The 20,923-nt window shown below is 35.7% G+C and overlaps 1 protein-coding gene across 1 annotated transcript in view; it reads right to left on the minus strand.

Moving 5' to 3' along the window:
• The window catches only part of LOC108698591 (leucine-rich repeat and fibronectin type III domain-containing protein 1-like protein), a 290,895-nt gene that overhangs the window by 167,763 nt on the left and 102,209 nt on the right, over window positions 1–20,923 (minus strand). The window contains exon 2 of the mRNA XM_018230199.2: window positions 1,655–1,810. The gene's annotated coding sequence lies outside the window, so the exon portion shown is untranslated. The remainder of the gene's footprint in view (window positions 1–1,654; window positions 1,811–20,923) is intronic.

A 20,923-nucleotide genomic window follows, 5' to 3' on the forward strand; every position in this document is an offset into this window, starting at 1 on the left:
TCTCTCTATTAATATTAAATATTTTGTTTGTATTGGCTCACAACATTCACTGACTTTACAATCTGTGATCAAATATTTTTCTTATAGCAACTTTTGGTTCATACTTGGTATATATCAATGTTTGAATTTGGGATTTTCCACAATTCAAGTATTTTTTTGTGCTATAATCGAAATACATCTTCAAATCAAATATTTTGTTAAAAACTTGAAACGTTGGTATCTAAAAGCCGGCAAGGTCATGTAGAAGTCAATGGGAGCTGTCCTTTACAAAATTTAAACTATTTATTCAATTTGAGTTTTTACATTTTTCTGAGATTATATACTCACAAATTGAAGGCATTCATTTTTTCCATGATTTTATTCAATCCAGCTTTTTATATTAAAATTTTTTAATAAATAAGTAAACATTCAAGTTATTTTGATATGTTTATTCAGAGTAGAAAAAACTGTAATATTATACAAATGCAAATTTTGCTAAACAGCCCTTACCTTACCTTATGCCCCAAATAATGAAAGCCACTATTTTAATACAGCATTTACAAGTCTATTATTCTCTTCCTTGAGAAAATAATATATGATTATATAAGATATCATATCATATCATTTCTTAAAAGATTAAAACTTACTTTTATTTAATACATGTTTAAAAGTTGGTCAGGTCAACGTTTCGGTCTCCATCTTAGACTTTTGTTAAGACCTTGACAAAGGTCTAAGGTCTAAGATGGAGAAATCTCGGTGTGCATCCATTTATTCACATTTTTTGTATGGAAGCACGTATGGATAGCACCTGGGTTGGAAGAGGATTCATCTAACGGAGTGCTGAGAATAACTTTGAGACTATATATATATATATAAATATATATATATATATATATATATATATATATATATATATATATATATGTCTAAATACACAACGCAGTTTTCAAAGCCAGGGATGATTTATCTTTAAAATGGCAAAATGTGAGCCTAATTTAGGAAGAAATTTGCCTCAAAAATATTAACATCTTTATTACATGTATTGGATAAGTTTTCTGGAAACCCGTTATCCAGAAAGCTCTGAATTACTGAAAGGCCATCTTCCATAGACTCCATTTTATTCAAATAATCAGTTTTTTAAATATTTCCTTTTTCTCTGTGATAATAAAACAGTAGCTTGTACTTGATCCAAACTAAGATACAATTAATCCTTATTGGAAGCAAAAACAGCCTATTGGGTTTAATTAATGTTTACATAATTTTCTAATAGACTTAAGGTATAAAGACCCAAATTATGGAAAGATCCGTTATCTGGAAAACACCTGGTCCCAAGCATTCTAGATAAAAGGTCTGATACCTGTATTGCCAGGAGTTGACAAATTAAGTGGTCTAGTAAAATTCTTAAATAAACAGGTTCTTTGGGTGCAAAAAAAAAAAATCTAAATATATACAAGCCTGGCAGTGATCCATTAAGTATATTACCATAGACATTTATTTATTTATTTAGTTCTTACATGAGATTGGCTATTTATTTATTTATGTCACTATAAAGAGGTCTTTGACACATATGTCTAAAAATTTAATATTTAAAATATACACAGTTATTCAGTTACTTTGGCTCTGACCCATTACTCATTAAAATATGCTGCAAATAAAACAAAAAAGATAATCTTACTTGTTTTGACCTTCTGTAGTTCTAGAAGGTCATTGCTTTCTCTCTGTTTCCTGCTGTGTTCTTACAAGCTTTTCATTTGTTCATTTGGTTAGTAATAGATTCATCCAAGCAGACTCATAGTTGAGATTTCTATACAGCCAGCTCCATCTGTCCATCCTTAAAATAGAAAAAAGGACAAGATTATATATTCTACTGCTGCAGAATTATCCAGGCTAATTGTTGCAGGCTAACTGTTGCAAATTTACCCCATTTTTATCAAATTACTCTGAGAGTAATTATCTGTGAAACTCAAAACAACATCATGCAATCATTTAAACTATTATATTGACATTTTTGTATGTTAAATGAAAACAGGCTATTTTCCTGTTTTACCTATATAGAGAAGAGCAGACAAGTATAAATAATGGGATATGTTTCAGATTTACACAACCTCAAACACAGGAGTCATATTTAGTTCAACTTGCATAATATTGGCATCATTTTGTTTTTGGGAACTATGTAGGAGTGTCCCAATCATCCTGCACCCTACAATGGTTGCACAAATGACAGCAAGAACCCGCCCAACGGATGGTAAACCATGGGACACTGCGGGTTTCAGGTCAAGCGGCACTAAAGTGAATTTTAAGCTTTTTGTGCAGTATACAGTATACGGCAAAGGAGAACTTTGTGCACTCAAGAGGTTAAATCCTACATATTAACATAAATACATGTAAGTTAATGAAAGATTATTACAGAGTACATTTATTCTGTAAATATATCCAGATTCCTATTTTGTATTTATTTTTTTGTGGAAAACAACAAAGACACATGGTTTTATATGTTTTGTTTTTTGGGAACAGCAGTTTTGATTGCACATCATGTATTTGTTTATATATTTCCCCAGTGCACAGGTGTTTACACTTCCACTTCTTTCTAGCGTCTCATAGTTCTTTTGGCTTTATTTGAATGAGCTTTCTTCCTACTCAATGAAATTTTAAAGATCATCTGTACCTTTTGTCAACAAATTGTCTAAATTATAACATTTAGGGGGGATATTTACTAAACCTCAACGTTTTCTGGTTGTGGGGGTAAAACTTGAATTTTTTAAGATTTAGTATATCCCGAAGTTGCTAAAAGTCAGAAAATCTGCCATCTCAAACCTGCAGAGGTCATGTAAAAGTCAATGGCAGATGTCCTTTCTTACAATTTGAAGAGATCGTGATCTGCGCTGGGTTTCATTCAATAATCCGAAAATTCACTATTGTGCCCTGCCACAAGCACTTAAATGAACTGTCCCTTATCATGCCCATTTATTTATAGCAATAACACAGCTTTACAATTATAACAATAACATTTGCAGACTATCACAAAGGGTTGTAGATTGAAACAGAAACAGCTCAAAACAGTATTAAATGCAAGAGTCTGTGCTTTGTGCCTCATTTACTACAATACATATAAGTCAGAACAAAGTTACTGCTTGCTTTTTTAGGGAAATATAAGTGGAACAACGTGTCTGTACCTGCATTAAATGAGCCCTGTAGAGGTGTATTATAATACAGACTTTCCCATATCTTTGCTTGCTACAGTTTCTATGGCATCCTTGTTAGTACATATCTTTAAACTTCATGCTGTATTAAAGTTGCTGATCACAAGTTTGGTGTGAGAAATTCATACATTATCTACAAAGGTCAAGTTATTATTTGTTATGTTTGGGACCTTTAACTAACATGCCCAGGGGATTCAGTTAACTACGGTAAATGTACTGCTGTTTAGCTGCACTGCTATCACTTAAGAAACACCAATGAGTATGTCATACTTAGAACATATGTAGAACAACAGCTTCCAAGTCAGGTCCATAAATGGGAGTAAATGGTGTTTTATCAAAACGTAGCCCACATAGCACAACATGGAACACAAAATTCGCCCATCGCTAGTTAGGACAGGTTAATCCATCTCAGTCAAATGTCTAGAAATAGCTTGATTAATCTATACCATAAAAAAGTGGTAACTAAGGAATTAGTGACGTAGAACAAAGTGTATCTCTCTATATTAATGAACAGCATGGAGGGACCAAACGTACAAATAAAGTTACTATTATATTGCTCCTTGGGACAGCTGCCTGTAGGTAGAACAAATTCTAGACAGCTCAAACTCAAAAGAAGGAACACAAATATAAAACTAGCAAGTGCATGTGAATTAGAACATTAGAAGGAATCCAGTCAAGGATGAAAGAGTTGATTTAGTAAAATATTTGGAATTTGGTATTTCATATGGTACACATCAGGATTGATATCTTGATTGAACCCATTTTGGAAATAATTCATTTCAAATGTATCAATTTTATTGAGTTTAAAATAGTGATGAGCATATTTTTTTCACCAGGCGTGGATTCAAGGCGAAATTCTGCTTTTCTCCATCTGCGAATCTTTCCACAAAATTACTATGGAAATCTGCAGTGAAAAAATTTTGCTGCAAAAAAAAGTAAAAAGTCACCACTAGAAAAAAATGCCCCATATATCGTTTGGTGCTCAAAGGGTGAATCTTCGAGAACAGTCAAATAAAATCAGCACAAAAACATTACTACCATTATTAGCCTGTTCTAATGCCTGTTATATAACCTATCACACCTAACCTTGATTGTTATAGCTCTCCCAAGCCTCTCTTCCAGTTTAATCCCTGTCACCAGTATCTCTTAACAGACCTTCACATGCATGATAAATGGCATCATTACTAATTCATCAATACTTCTAGCAATATCAATGACCCTTCCTTCTACCCAGAATAATAATAAAAGTCTACATACTGCAAACTATGCAAATGGATAGAAGTTATAAGCTGCTAATAACATTCATCGAGGCTTTGCTTTCACAAAATTTCCCATTGGCATAGGGTGATGCTGTACTTGCAAAAATTGCAGGAAGTCTTTATTAAATATACTTGGACTATGTTAGGGATAAACATCTGCCTCGGAAAAAAACATGTTAATATAACAGACTGTGTAAGTAAATCGAGATTCAATTTTAACCATCTGCATTGAAATAGGTGAGATTAAAGCATGAAAAGATAAAGTTCATGGGGTCTTAACTTTATAGACTAGAAAAATATAAAAATTAGGAATAATCAGTCTGTCGGTATCTGTGTTTGTGGGCCATTCTAAATCAATACATTATTTTAGAGATAATCATATGCATGCCACTACCCATAAACAAAGGCATTGTACATATCCATATATTAATTTATATATTTCAGAGCTATACTGAATTAGAATTCCAGAATCAGAAATATAAATCAATTTTTATCTGCCAGATGGAGTAACTTGGCATAGAAGACTCTAGCTCTCAAAAGTTCAGAGTAAAATACCAATTTTGGTATGGCCAATTACTACTTTTTCTTCAAGAAACCAAGTCTGGGTGATCAGTGTTGGCTGCAGTCTAGCATTTTAACTAACCCCAGGATGTTTAAGTGAATTTAGGTCAGGAATCAGTACATGTCATTCAATTTCAAGTCTTGACCTCACTTTTTGTATGGGACATTATCTTGCTGAAACTGCTGCCAAAGAATACTGTAGGAACCACTGAATTGTCAAGAATAAAATTCTGCACTATAGCATTTAGGTTTTCTTATACTGGAACCAGGTGCTCTAACTGAAATGATGAAAGCAACAAGAATGAATCATTTTTAGCTTACATCTTTCCAACTGACACTTGGGCCACTATATAAGGAAATTGTCCTTAAAAATAATTTAAAAAATTGCAAAATAAGAATTTTTAATATTCACATTCCACAATGCAATAATGTTCATTGCATAGGTTATTTACTTTGCAAACGTTGGTTCTCGGATATTCTACGTGCACTCCTAAGACCAACTTGAATGTATCATAATTTTTTTTTGTACAAAGTAACAACTTTTTCATTAAGACATTTTATTACATTCACTGTGCACTGTGGCAAACCTCAATATTTTCTGCCAAGTTGGTCACAAAGTATAGTTTAATTACGCACAAAGGATAAACTAGTCATGCACAGGAAAAATTGTTTGCCTTGCGCACATTTTTTACACTGACGTCCATTTACTGCATGGGGGATCAACTCATAGATCTAATTTAATAAAAGCAAGCATTCAGTACCTTTTTATATTTTAGATAGTATTTCACATATATCATGGAAGTAATCGAATGCTTGATACCAGCCACATAGGCATTATATAAATAGTATTATTCACTGCATGTAAACTTTGTGGATATAGGATGTTTTTAACAGGTTTTTAAATAATGGTGAACATCATAAGGTGTTCATCTACCAACTGCTATAGGATTGATAATGTTACATCCAATGTCCTATCTAACATAAGAGAACCCATGACATTTTAACAAAGGCCAAATGAAAGAAAGGATAATATGAAAAAAATGCCACCATTGATGTACAACAGCTATACAAAAATCAAATCCAAAGCATAGCTTAACTGCTTCTGCTGTGGCCTTTGAAGCCTTTAATAACTGTAATGGCCGAAGGACAAATGACATTCCTAGTTGTTCAATATTAGGCATATACCAACACAAGGGAATAATGATAGTTTTGCATTAAAGGATCCTCAGGGTTAAATTGTAAAAAAAACTCCAAATTTCAGTGTCTCTTCATTATAGAAAACAAAATTATCATAATTTAGGGATTTATCATATCCCTAGATTTCAACAGATTCTCTTTCACTCCTGTGCATTATGCCTCATGTTAGTAAGACAACTAGATAGAGGCCTAATAAAAGGCATGTGCTCAAAACTATTTTTTCTCTGTTTCAACGGTTTCCTCCTTTTCATTGCATTGGTATTTCCCTGTAACCAATGTGGCTATATGGCTCAGTGCTACGCAATATGTTGGCGCTATATAAATACATGTTAATAATATATGGTAGAAATCAACTGTAGGGAGAGTCTGTTTATCATTATTTAATATGTTATGTATGTAAGTAAGTATATTAATGGTCATCATTTGGTAGGGGAGCTGGTGACCACTACAATAATGGAATTTAAAATTGGGTTGAATGATATATCCAGCTATAAATATTAGAATTCATCAGCAGAACCATTGATTTTGTGAATGAATTTGACATTTATGGTATCAATAAAAAGAAAAACGACTCTTTCCAATAAATCAATACGCTGTAATGTATAAAAGTAGGGTGAGCTTGCCTTTATTCAACCTTGGCAACTATATACAATGTCAAAAGCAGCATTTTCTGGCATATGTAAACTGCAGTTCCTTTTATTCCAATGAGCTAATATATACTGTAGGTCCATTGCTGATTTTAATTCTAGAGTCCTATTGGGTTCCTATGTGCAAGACACACCTTTTACCTTTTATGGACATTTTGCATTAATAACTTTATTAACAGAAGGAAAATTTTGACATTTTGTTTCAAAGGAGCAGTTTACAGTTGATTTAGTAGAAAAAGTGTGGGATCCAATCTGTTATCTAGAAAAGTCTGGATTACAGAAAGATCACCTCCCAGAGAGTCAATTTTAAGTGAATTTTTTTTCCTGTTTCTCTGTGCTAATAAAACAGAATTGTACTTAACCCTAACTTAGTTGCATGAATCCATATTGGTGGAAAAACAATGCTATTTTTTACAGGTTTAACAGATTTTAAGCAGATTCTGGGGTCTTTTTATCATTCTGAGTAAATTATTACCAATGACGTTGTTCTTAGCAACCAATCAGCACCAAACAGATATTTATTTTGTGTTCTATCTGTTGAAATGTAATTGCTGATTGGTTGCTCTGGGCAAGATCACTGGTAATGCTTCACTCCACTTTTTACAGAGCATGATAATTAGGCCCCTTAAGGTTTGGTGATCCAGATTATGGAAAGATCCTTTATATGGAAACTCGTTATTCAGAAAGCCTGAAATACAGGGGGCCATCTCCCATAGAGTCCATTTTAAGTAAATAATTCTAATTTTTAAAAATAATTTTCTTTTTCTTTGTAATAATAAAACAATACCTTTTACTTGATTGTAACTAAGCTGCATGAATCAATATTGATGGCAAAACAATCCTACTGAGTTTTTTTTTACATGTTTAAATGATTTTTAGTGATCCACATTACAAAAAGATCCCTTATCTGGAAAACCACGGGACCCAAGCATTCCCAATAATAGCTCTTATACCTGCAGCTGTTTGTAACAAGAAATTGTATACCAAGCACTATGGGAATGAGAAATGGACATGAAGCTACACAGAATACCTGAAGACCAAAAGAAATCAAAAGAACTTCATCTAGTATTAACATGCTTAATGGATTGTGGAAACCTATTGACATTGAGATCAAGATCCCCACGTAGATGAAAAGTGGTCTAATGAAGGTTGATGTATTTTTTTTGAATTCGAATTCGCGCCTGGCGAATAAATTCGCCCATCACTACTAAAGGCACAAAGGTATCTAATGAATGCAAATACCCATTTGTTAATAGCATTGAATTGTATCTAAGGCTTCTGTAAAGTGCAGGAACATTGTCATTGTCAGATTTGTAGAAAATGGCATTGTCTATCCACACCTGGTGCCATTTTCACATTGTAATCAGTTTCTGTTATAGATCAACTTTTATCCTTGCTCCAAGAACAAATGTCATAGGAAATTGCCTCAAACCACTCCAGGTAAGCAAACATTATTTTGCATTGAGTGGGTTCTTTGAAACATATACTCCCAATCAAAGGCTTAAAGGAGAAAACATTGCTAAATTAGATATACAATATGGCAACTTATGATACGTCTCCTAAACAAGGAGGTGTGTTCCATTTTTGTGAAATGAAGTTATTGCAGTTGTGCAAATGTTATTGATCATTTTGATCACCAGTTTTCTGCAGAGCAAAATAATTTTGTAAGAAATTTGAACTGTATCTTTCAGAGAGTGTCAAACTTTTGAGGTACAGTCTTCCCCCCTCTTCTAAACTCCCTAGTAATATCATTAGAACAGTGACTTGCAGAGATTTTGCAATTGTTTTATTTCATTTGGTGAATTGCTAATTCTTCAAGGACATCACCTTAAACATCTCCTGAGACTGCCCCTGCTTCTCTCCAAACCATCTGTCAAAGTCAAATTCTAACACACACCTGCATTGCCACACAACATCAGCTTAGCATGGCATTTTATCTCTGCATGGTCAGTCTTTCCTCATTAACTGTATTTGAATAGTTTTACATCCCTGTTTTTATACTGGACAAAATCAGAGATACTACATAACTTGATGCAGGGGAAAGAGGGATATGTGTGTTTTTCCCTAGGCGAGGTGCAGTAGTTTCAAGGTAACCTGCTCTCGGGGGAGGATGAATCCAGAACAATTTTATAGCTCCTCTGCTTGCATAGAAAAATGGATGACCTTGTGCAAAGAAAGAGTGTTGTAAACTGCTTATTTGCTATCTGCCCCCCTCCTTCCTCATGACGGCTCAGCATCTCCATTGAGCGCTTGCATGACAGTACCTTACCCTACCTGGGCATAAAGATTTCCTTTGTATATTCTTCGATAGTACAATATATTCATCTTTGCACCTTTATCTTTTAATGAATATGGGTGTAGCACTCCATCTACAGTATTAAGCCAGTTATTGCTTTATAATGGGATGTTTATGCCTATATAACAATTAGTCTGTAGTGCCTTACATTTCATTTACTTTCTGTATGACAGTTTGTGTTTGTGTTGTATGCTGACATTTTGTATATTTGTGTTTTAATTTGTATGATTATAACAACAAGATTATATCTGTAATTGGTATAGCCTACGGGTCTGGGAATATAATAGGAAATACAACTGGCCTACATAGCTGTCAGCGTTTAGTGCCATTTCTACACATGGGCATTTTTAGACTGGTAGTGTCAATTTGTTTTCACTGTAATTAACCATTTATCACCAGGGTCGTTTCAGGGACTGAAAGCAGAAATTCGTCTCTTACATAGTAAAATAGTAACATAGTAACATAGTAAGTAAGGTTGAAAAAAGACACGTGTCCATCGAGTTCAACTTTTTTTTTTTTTTTTTTAATTAACTACCTATCTGCCAGTTGATCCAGAGGAAGGCAAAAAAAACCCCATCTGAAGCCACTCCAATTTGCCTTAGAGGGGGAAAAATTCCTTCCTGACTCCAAAATGGCAATCAGACTAGTCCCTGGATCAACTTGGACTATGAGCTATTTCCCATAACCCTGTATTCCCTCACTTGCTAAAAAGCTATCCAACCCCTTCATGAACCTATCTAATGTATCAGCCAGTAAAACTGATTCAGGGAGATAATTCCACATCTTCACAGCTCTCACTGTAAAAAACCCCTTCCGAATATTTAGGCGGAACCTCTTTTCTTCTAATTGGAATGGGTGACCTCGTGTCAGCTGGAAAGACCTACTGGTAAATAAAGCATTAGAGAGATTATTATATGATCCCCTTATATATTTATACATAGTCATCATATCACCCCTTAAGCGCCTCTTCTCCAGCGTGAACATCCCCAATTTGGCCAGTCTTTCCTCATAGCTAAGATTTTACATACCTTTTACCAGCTTAGTTGCCCTTCTCTGTACCCTCTCTAATACAATAATGTCCTGTTTGAGTGATGGAGACCAAAACTGTACGGCATATTCTAGATGGGGCCTTACAAGTGCTCTATACAGTGGAAGAATGACCCCCTCCTCCCTTGACTCTATGCCCCTTTTAATACAGCTCAAGACATTATTTGCCCTTGATGCTGCTGACTGGCATTGCTTGCTACAGCCAAGTTTATCATCTACAAGGACTCCAAGTACCTTACTCCAAGTAGAGAATGTCCCATTAACAACCACCCTCTGTACCCGATCCTGTAGCCAGTTTCCTATCCACGTGCAAACGACTTCATTAAGCCCAACAGACCTTAGTTTAGAAAGCAGTCATTTGTGGGGCACAGTATCAAACGCTTTGGCAAAATCCAAATAGTTCACATCTACTGCCCCCCCCCCACTGTCCAGAATCTTACTTACCACATCATAAAATGCAATCAAATTCGTCTGACATGACCTATCCTTCATAAAGCCATGCTGATTGCTGCTCATAATGCCATTCATTAGGACAAAATTTTGAATGTGATCCCTTAACAAGCCTTCAAATAATTTGCCCACCACAGATGTCAAGATTACTGGCCTATAATTGCCAGGCTGAGAACGTAATCCCTTTTCAAATATTGGAATAACATCAGCTTTTCTCCAATCCATAGGCACCATACCAGATGACAGTGAATCTGAGAAAATCAGAAATAAGGGCTGGTCTAAAACTGAACTAAGCTCTCTTAGAACCCAGGGGTGTATGCCATCAGGCCCTGGAGGCTTGTTTACATTAATTTGTTTTAAAGCTTTTTGAATCATATCCTGAGTCAGCCACTAACTCCTCTATTGTATACACTGAAGAAAAGAACTGATTTAACACATTTGCCTTTTCTGTATCTGTTGCAACCATATTGGTACCATTATTTAATGGAGCAACACTCTCAACCTGCATCTTTTTACTATTAATATATTTAAAAAACTTTTTAGGGTTAGTTTTCACCTCCACCGCAATCAACTCTTCATTTCTTTTCTTAGCCTTCCGGATTGCTGATTTACAACATTTATTACAGTGTTTATATTCATTAAATGCAGCTTTTGTCCCTACAGATTTGTAGTTTTTTAAATGCCTTTCTCTTCTTTCCCATTAACTTCTTTACGTCTTTAAGTATTAAGCCACGTAGGATGATTCTTAGATCTTCTACGTTTAGTCCTTAAGGGAATAAATTGAGAACAGTAATGATTTAATATAATTTTAAAGGACAACCATTTGAAAACTTAATGCCCCAATCAATGCTCTGTAGGGCAGCCCTCAAGGCTCTAAAATTAGCTTTTCCAAAATTCATGGTTTTTGTTGCCCCAGTATATTTTTGTTTTTTGCACCAGACATTAAAAGATATAACATTATGGTCACTATTACCCAGGGGTTCAATGACTTGCACATTTGCCATAAGTTCTGGGTCATTTAAAATCACTAGATCCAGAATAGCATTTTTTCTGGTAGGCTCCTCAACAACCTGTGCTAAAAAATTGTCGTACAATAAGTTTATAAACTTGTTCCCATTAACTGATCTAGCAGTACCGTTGCTCCAGTCAATATCTGGGTAATTAAAATTTCCCATTATCATTAATTTACCTAAACTAGCACCCTTTTCTATTTGCATTAGGAGCTTTGTCTCTTCCACGTCACTTACATTAGGGGGTCTATAGCATACTCCTACAATTAATTTGCTGGATTCTTTACAATTGGTGAAGAACTCCACCCATACGACTTCTGCCCCCTCATTTTCTAACATAACCTCCTCCTTTATATGAGCTTTTAAATCCTGCCTAACATACAGACATACCCCTCCTCCTTTTCTATTGCCTCTGTCCCTCTGAAACAAAGTATAGCCACTGATATTTACTGCCCAGTCATGCGACTCATTCAGCCATGTTTCGGCCACACCAATCACATCATATTTTCCTTCCAACACCAGCAGCTCCAGCTCACCCATTTTACCAGTCAGACTTCTTGCATTTGTAAACATACATTTAATACTGGTACCATATTGAACATATGACATGTGGTCCTCCCTATCCTTAACAGTACCCCCAGCCAAATCTCCTCCCCCATTTTTCCTTTCTTTGCCCACTATCTCATCTAACCTGTCTTCCACTGAATCTTTTACTGAACCCTCCCCCCCATACCTAGTTTAAAATCTCCTCCAACCCTCTAGCCATCTTCTCTCCCAAAACAGCTGCCCCATCATCATTGAGGTGCAGCCCATCCCTAGCAGAGAGTCTGTAGCCGACTGAGAAATCAGCCCAGTTCTCCAAAAAAAACAAAACCCTCCTCCCTACACCAATCTTTCAGCCACGCATTAATCTCCCTACGCTCCCGCTGTCTCCTTAGTGTTGCTCGTGGCTCAGGTAATATCTCTGAGAAAATTACCTTGGAAGTCCTTGCCCTCAGCTTTGCACCTAGTTTTTTAAAATCATTTTTGAGGACTTCACCACCTCCTCTAACTTTGTCATTAGTACCTATGTGTACCAAGACCGCTGGGTCTTCCCCAGCCCCTCCCAATAATCTGTCCACTTGTTCCACCACACTCGTTCTTAAAGGAGAACTAAACCCTAAAAATGAATGTGGCTAAAAATGCTTTATTTTATATACTGAACTTAATGCACCAGCCCAAAGTTTTAGCTTCTCAATAGCAGCAATGATCCAAGACTTCAAACCTTCAACAGGGGTTCACCATCTTGGAAAGTGTCTGCGACACGGATATGCTGAGTGGGCTCTGAGCAGCTGTTGAAAAACTAAGCTAAGGGGTTGTCACAAATTATCAAGCAGAAAATTAGGTTGGTGTGTAATATTAGCTGATGCTACAGGGTTGATTATTAAATTCTGATGCTAGTTGCACTTGTTTATGTGCTGCCATGTAGTAATTATCTGTATTAATTACTAATCAGCCTTATATTGTGACATTTATATTCTATGTGTATTGCATATTGTTAGTGGGTCCCTAAGCTCAGTAAGTGACAGCAGCACAGAGCATGTGCAGTGAATCAGCAGAAAAGAAGATGGGGAGCTACTGGGGCATCTTTGGAGACATAGATCTTTACTGCTAAAGGGCTGTTGTTGCCTTGGGCTGGAACAGAAGCCCAAAACACAATGTACAACATTTTTAGCAGGCGTCTTTAGTTAAGCTTTAGTTAAGCTTTAGTTCTCTTTAAAGTTACTGTGGTGTTTATACAAATGGCCTGTAGATGTCATTGTGCCCAGACTTATACTGTGCATATTTCCTGACACCTTAAAAGTGAAAGTCACTGTTGTATAATGGCTGCATGAGTCTCTGCTAATAAAGCACTGCTATACTCTACTCATCCTAAACTACCAAAACATAACAGATTGGGACAGGATGACTCTTCTACCTCTGCAGCAGCTGGCACCTTTTCTTCCAAACCCTGGTGAGCCTACCATACCTTTTACTGCTTGGATCCATATGTTTGAAAATCACATTATTGCTGCTGACCAAGGGGAGATTTCTGCTGCTAGAAAGCGTGCTGTACTAATTCACTGCCTGGGAACAGAGGGACAGCTACCAGATGAAATGCTAAGAGACCAAATAGTGGAAAAAACAAACTCACCTCGCATTAGAGAGAGACTGCTCCTAGAGCAGGATTTAACCCTTGCAAAGGCTATTACAGTTACTAGCCAAATTGAAACAGTAGTGGCAGAGGTTAAAACTCTCAGTCAGGGAACTGCTGGGAATGTACAGATTGTGAATTCAACACTGTGGCCTAATAATGCACAGTCACAGGCAAAATACAGTGCTAAGGAAAGGGATTCACCTACACTGCAAAACCATACAGCAAATACAAACAGAAAATACTGCTTTCACTGTGGTTCAACACAACACACTGCAAATCATGTTACATGTCCTGCAAAAGCTAACTGTGTACAAAAACTTCAGCCTCACATTTTTATTTCAACTTGCATATCCTCTATACCATCTTATAATGTACATCATACCAGCGGAAAAGAAACTTCTCCAGCCTTTCAAACAGATCATCTATCTTTCATTTTTAACAAATGTTTTTATGCATGTTTTATATTTCAAAATTAGGTTTAATGTTTGAGTGCCACACATCTTACATATATAGTAAATATATTTGTAACATATTTGTAACATCCATCATCTACAACAATCCAAACAAACATATTTATTTAGAACTATTTACTTGCCGTGGCTAGTGTTTTCACTTATTTTAAGTTTAAATCTAATTCAGTTTCTTCAGAATGTGCATTTCAAGGGTTAAATCACCCTGTTTAATGAATATTATTTTAACATAATGTATACACAATTGGTAATTGGTTTTACCATCACACATTTTTGTGGTGTTAGATTTTATTTAGTTTATGCATTTCTAATGCTATTCTAGTCTGCCATTACAAACCCGGTCTGATTGCTAGGGTGACAAACTTTAACAACTAGATAAGTGTTGTAAGGAAAAACAGCAGTAGCTATGAGCCAACACAAAATTTGGTCAGTTACAAAAAATTAGCACCATGCTATGTTTGTTTTGAAAGCTTCAGTTACATTGCATTTTCTATGTGTAGCCAGTCATTGTTTGATGTTATTATCACTGTGTATATAAGTGTATCTCAAAGACCTAAACATATTTTTTTCCACCTTAGACAATGTGTGTTCTTATATGTAGCCTACACAAAGGCCCTTTTTTTGCAACAATTGATGCCTACAACATCAATGTCCTCTCCCAATTTAACAAATACTTTAAATACTGAAACAACAAATACTGCATTAGAACAAAATAACCCAAGAGCTTGTTTCTACAAGCCCAAATATTGAAGTTGTTGATAATGTAATAATCTGTAGTGAAAAAATTGTAGATGATACAAGTGAAGTAGAATGTGGGGAAGCACAATCACATGATGATGCTGTATTTTCAGAGGAGCCAGAGGAAAAATGCATGTGATTTTGCCTTCCCAATTTTAATTGGTAGCTCCAAAGCAGAAACAACATGTCACAAAAAATACCCATAATGACATGCAACAAAAAAAAATGTTTTGCAAAGCGAAATGGGACTGATTCGCCTATTGAGTAGTGATGGGCATACTAAGTAAACATGGGTATTTCCTTATTAAGCAGAAACTAGATAACGTAGGTGTTTGTAAGTGGATATAATTGTATTTTTTAAAACTCAAACCACAACAAAAAGCATCCTGTTGCAAGGCTTTTTTTTATTTTACTTTTATTAATAAAATGATGGCAAAGATTTGTTTTTTATTGATCAATTAAGGGCCAGCATTTATTAGACAAAAGTTTCAACTACTACAGAAGGGCATAGACTACAGTCTCACTCATGTACTCCAAACCTAAAACTTAAAGACCCAAACAATGTCGGTCTGTATAAAAAAGATATTGCATAAAACAGCTCATATGTAAAACCCTGCTTCATGTAAATAAACCATCTTGATAATAATATACTTTTCTAGTAGTATGTGCCATTGGGTAATCATAAATAGAAAATTGCCATTTTAAAAAATAAGGGCCGCCCCCTGGAATTGTATGATTCACTGTGCAAACAAACATACCAACAAACCATACCTGTTAGGTCACATGAGCCAATTAACAGAGTTCTGTCTTTTGCTTCAACACTTCTTCCTGTTACAGTTAGAGTTGTAGCATTTCTGGTCAGGTGATCTTTGAGGCAGCACACAGACCATCACTAAATGGTGGCTCAAGGCAATATTTACTTAAATATATATACCAGTAAGGTAAGATTCTTTAATATGCCACTTAATATGTCTAAAAAAAATAGGCAGGGCCAAACAACATTACAATGATCCTGCTTGAAAAAAGAAATAGTGTGCAATGTGATATCAACTACATCAAATGTAAATTAGCATGTTCACAGATGAGGTAGCAGACACATGACATGTGTAAGTCAACCAATAATGATCTCATGTGTGAGAGCATTTTAAATTAAATTACAAGAGAAGTGGCCACAAATTACTTGCTGCCGGACCTGGTTCCCAAGTTAGCTTGCATCTGAGGGATGAGCTGGAGGATCTTCATGTTGCTGATCATCTTCAATATCTTTAATTCTGTCTACAATTGCATTTTAGTTTTGTTTGTGGGGGGGGGGCTACTGGAGAGAAGAGAAAAAGCCTTTATGTAAAGCAGCTACATAATTCATTTAACAAAGGTTAGGGTGTCAACAAATTTGCTTCTAATGAACACCTTTTGAATGATTCATGTGTTATCCCTTTGCAATCAGGGCCGGTATGAGTGTTTAATAGTAACACATCTCACAAACATCATATAGGCATATGGATTTTGACTAAGAATGACTTGTAACAATTCATGTTACTTAACAGTTATTTGGCACTCTTTAAACAACATTAGTATGTAATAGGAGTTGTAAGATGTTTGCATGACTAAACTATGTCAACATGTTTAGTATTATCTGGAAAGTTTAAACAATAGTTATCTACAAGCCAACAACAACTTAATTGACCAGATTCAAAATGCTTGTAGACTGATGAATTGCGTAGAATATAAGAGCTGTGTGTGCTTCCAGGGAAGGCGGCAAAAACATTAATCAGACGCATATTTGCATCACAAATTATTTGAGTGTTGATTGAATAAAATTGGTTTCTGTTCTGGAAAATTTGCTCCTCACAATGAGGGGGCAATAAAGCCATATGAGTACAATTGATTGGTAGTCAAACCTTCTCAGACATAAAAGTCCTGTTTCACTTTCAGCCACTCCTGTCTGGTGTTGGGGAATTTGATAAATAGATGACATATTTTTTTAAGAGCTTGTAGTCAGTGACCAAGAGAAAGTGGATTGAGACATGCCACTGACAAGATGCCACAGGGGAAGCAACAGCCCTTCTAATCTGCAATGTTAAGCAAAGTCTCCTCCTCTTCTAAAGGTGGCCATAGAAGCACCGATAATATCACACAAAACTAATTTTTGTACGATGATTGGTGCGTATATGGTGGGAGACGAGCCGACCTATATTGGCAGAAGATTTTGATATTGATCGGCTTGTTGATTGGGCTGGATGAAAAATGTTAATTGGGCGCCTTTGAAGGCACCTGAACATTGGCCATTGTTAGTGCTGAATCATCAGATACAGATAGAATTCTATTGTTTCTAACTGTATATCTGATTATTCAACTCTACAAGTGTGTACTGAAACAAACAATCATTCTTGGAAAGATCGTTCCCAGGGAAGATCGTAATTCTAATGTCTATGGCCACCTTAAGTTGTTGTTAGTGATTGGTGAATCTGACCCATTTTCGGAAAATTAACCAAAATACTCTGAAGTCTATGGATGGAGAACATTTTTTTTCGGGTGTCATTTTAGCAGCAAAGCTTGGTGGAAATTTTTGCTCATTGCTAGTTGTTTTCTCTTAGCATCCCAGACATATCTGAGCCACAAGGAAGCACAATATTCTCCATCCTATAAAGGCAAGAAGCCAAGGAGTGAAGGGTTTTATAGTCCTGTTTGCCTGGCCAAATTTTGCATTAACACTTTCATATCTGGGTCTTAAAAAACAATTTTAAAAACTCAGCTTAGCCCATTCAACTTGCAAAGATGAAGGTTTAACATTCATTTGCATACAATTGGAGCTGATTAAATGGTTTATACAATGGATTAGCGGGATCCATTGAAAGGGAAATGATTAAGAATGATTTGTGATGACAATTGTTAAAAGGCATATTTAGGATTTGTGTGGATATGTTTGAGTTAACATATAAGATATAAAAATATTTTAACCACAATGATATCTTTTTGAAGGTTTGTCTTAATAGCTTTAGAATGTGACCAATAATCCAGCACACATATTATATTGAGGTGTGAGGTTGAACATTATAAAGTTATTGGCAGCTGAATACAAATTGTAGTTTATGTCGGGCCCTTTCCAAATCAACTTGCAATCTGGCGTTTCAAACACTGGATTGTTGCTAGGGTCCAAAACAAATAGTGATGCAGTACTAGTCAAGTGTTATACACACACTTATTAAAAGAAAAAAAAAATGAAAATATAATAAATAAAAATAGGACAAATAGGTCATATGTTTTGAATCAATTTTTTTTTAAAAACAATAGAAGTACTTTTATTAATGAAATACACATAGGCATAACTGTAAGTGCCTTTAAAACACTTGTGTGGTAAGGCGCATGTGTGAAAATAGAAGATGGAAAGATGACAAAAAGGCTTTAGGGATAGAAGAAAGAGCATTTTCACCAGTTCAAAGTGGCATGAGGGAAAGCAGAAGTTATTACAAAAGATTTCACACAATAAGTGGATTCAGGTTGAATTGAATAACAAAAAGTAAGTGTTCCTGCTACTTTCAATGGGCCGTTTGGTAGCAAAAAAAAAACATAGTTAATGGAAAGGTATATTGGTTATTGCAATAAGTGTTTAGCATAATGGATTGCATAGCAGACACCAAAAAGTCACACTTATCACAGGAAATGTACCATATCTCATTGAATTGAATCAAGGCCAGTATGTGTTACAAAGAAAAAATTCTATAGGATGGAATATTGTAAAGCAGTAAAAAGAAATATAACTTGCTCATGCTAAATGTAGGGTTAGCTAACTTTCAGCATTGGAAATCCTAGTGTCAAAAGAAGAATATGCATGGTATCACCAAGGGGAGTAAAGGCTCCAGGTGAAGTGCAATAAAAAGGATGATAGTTACAGGGAAGCCTTATTTGGCACAATAGAGTAATGGGCTTTATGGAATATTAAGGATCTAGTGCACACAGTTATAAGAACAAACATTTTTAGTGGCAGAAATCCTCAGCCTCAGTTGTGTATCAGCACCAATTTATTATTATATAGTCATGAGTGTGAAATACATTACACTACAGAAATGTCCTCTTTAGACCACATCCTCCATTCTGTGTTAATGTTGCAGCCAGAGCATGTGCAGGGAGCACTAGTTTGAATGCTGCAGCTATCTCCTTGACACCAAGAACCCCATTAGTAATCCAGAGACAAAAATCTGTAACTGTTTTTTCTCCAGAGGGACACACCATGTGCCTGTAAGACCACAAGAAAATGTTCTCATTTATCTTCCTACTTAAGCTGAATTACAATCTGCAAACGTGAATCATATTGATTTCTTTTCTGCTCTATCCTCAATTGTATTGTGTGCTCCTGCTGTTACTTTGGGAAACAAAAAGCCAATAATTCAGCAACTAAACAACCACAGAATAGTAAAGATGCTGATTTAACAGCAGTAGAAGGAGCCATGTGTATCACTTTGTCTATCTTTATATCAAGTCCTGTGTGTCTCAGTGTGTATCACTTTGTCTATCTCTTTATCAAGTAATGTGTGTCTCAGTGTATCATTTTGTCTATCTCTTTATCAAGTCCTGTGTGTCTCAGTGTGTATCACTTTGTCTATCTCTATATCAAGTCCTGTGTGTCTCAGTGTGTATCACTTTGTCTATCTCTTTATCAAGTCCTGTGTGTCTCAGTGTATCATTTTGTCTATCTCTTTATCAAGTAATGTGTGTCTCAGTGTGTATCACTTTGTCTATCTCTATATCAAGTCCTGTGTGTCTCAGTGTGTATCACTCTGTCTATCTCTTTATCAAGTCCTGTGTGTCTCAGTGTGTATCACTTTGTCTATCTCTATATCAAGTCCTGTGTGTCTCAGTGTGTATCACTTTGTCTATCTCTTTATCAAGTCATGTGTGTCTCAGTGTATCATTTTGTCTATCTCTTTATCAAGTAATGTGTGTCTCAGTGTGTATCACTTTGTCTATCTCTATATCAAGTCCTGTGTGTCTCAGTGTGTATCACTCTGTCTATCTCTTTATCAAGTCCTGTGTGTCTCAGTGTGTATCACTTTGTCTATCTCTTTATCAAGTCCTGTGTGTCTCAGTGTGTATCACTTTGTCTATCTCTATATCAAGTCCTGTGTGTCTCAGTGTGTATCACTTTGTCTATCTCTTTATCAAGTCCTGTGTGTCTCAGTGTATCATTTTGTCTATCTCTTTATCAAGTCCTGTGTGTCTCAGTGTGTATCACTTTGTCTATCTCTTTATCAAGTCCTGTGTGTCTCAGTGTGTATCACTTTGTCTATCTCTATATCAAGTCCTGTGTGTCTCAGTGTGTATCACTTTGTCTATCTCTTTATCAAGTCCTGTGTGTCTCAGTGTATCATTTTGTCTATCTCTTTATCAAGTAATGTGTGTCTCAGTGTGTATCACTTTGTCTATCTCTATATCAAGTCCTGTGTGTCTCAGTGTGTATCACTCTGTCTATCTCTTTATCAAGTCCTGTGTGTCTCAGTGTGTATCACTTTGTCTATCTCTTTATCAAGTCCTGTGTGTCTCAGTGTGTATCACTTTGTCTATCTCTTTATCAAGTCATGTGTGTCTCAGTGTATCATTTTGTCTATCTCTTCATCAAGTCCTGTGTGTCTCAGTGTGTATTACTTTGTCTATCTCTTCATCAAGTCCTGTGTGTCTCAGTGTGTATCACTTTGTCTATCTCTTTATCAAGTCCTGTGTGTCTCAGTGTGTATCACTCTGTCTATCTCTTTATCAAGTCCTTTGTGTCTCAGTGTGTATCACTTTGTCTATCTTTATATCAAGTCCTGTGTTTCTCAGTGTATCATTTTGTCTATTAGCAGTGCTAATGTGCACTAGTGAGTATGTTTTAATCTTACTGCACATCACTTTGCCTATT

Source organism: Xenopus laevis, chromosome 8L (genome assembly GCF_017654675.1).
Source record: "Xenopus laevis strain J_2021 chromosome 8L, Xenopus_laevis_v10.1, whole genome shotgun sequence".
Lineage (NCBI taxonomy): Eukaryota > Metazoa > Chordata > Amphibia > Anura > Pipidae > Xenopus > Xenopus laevis.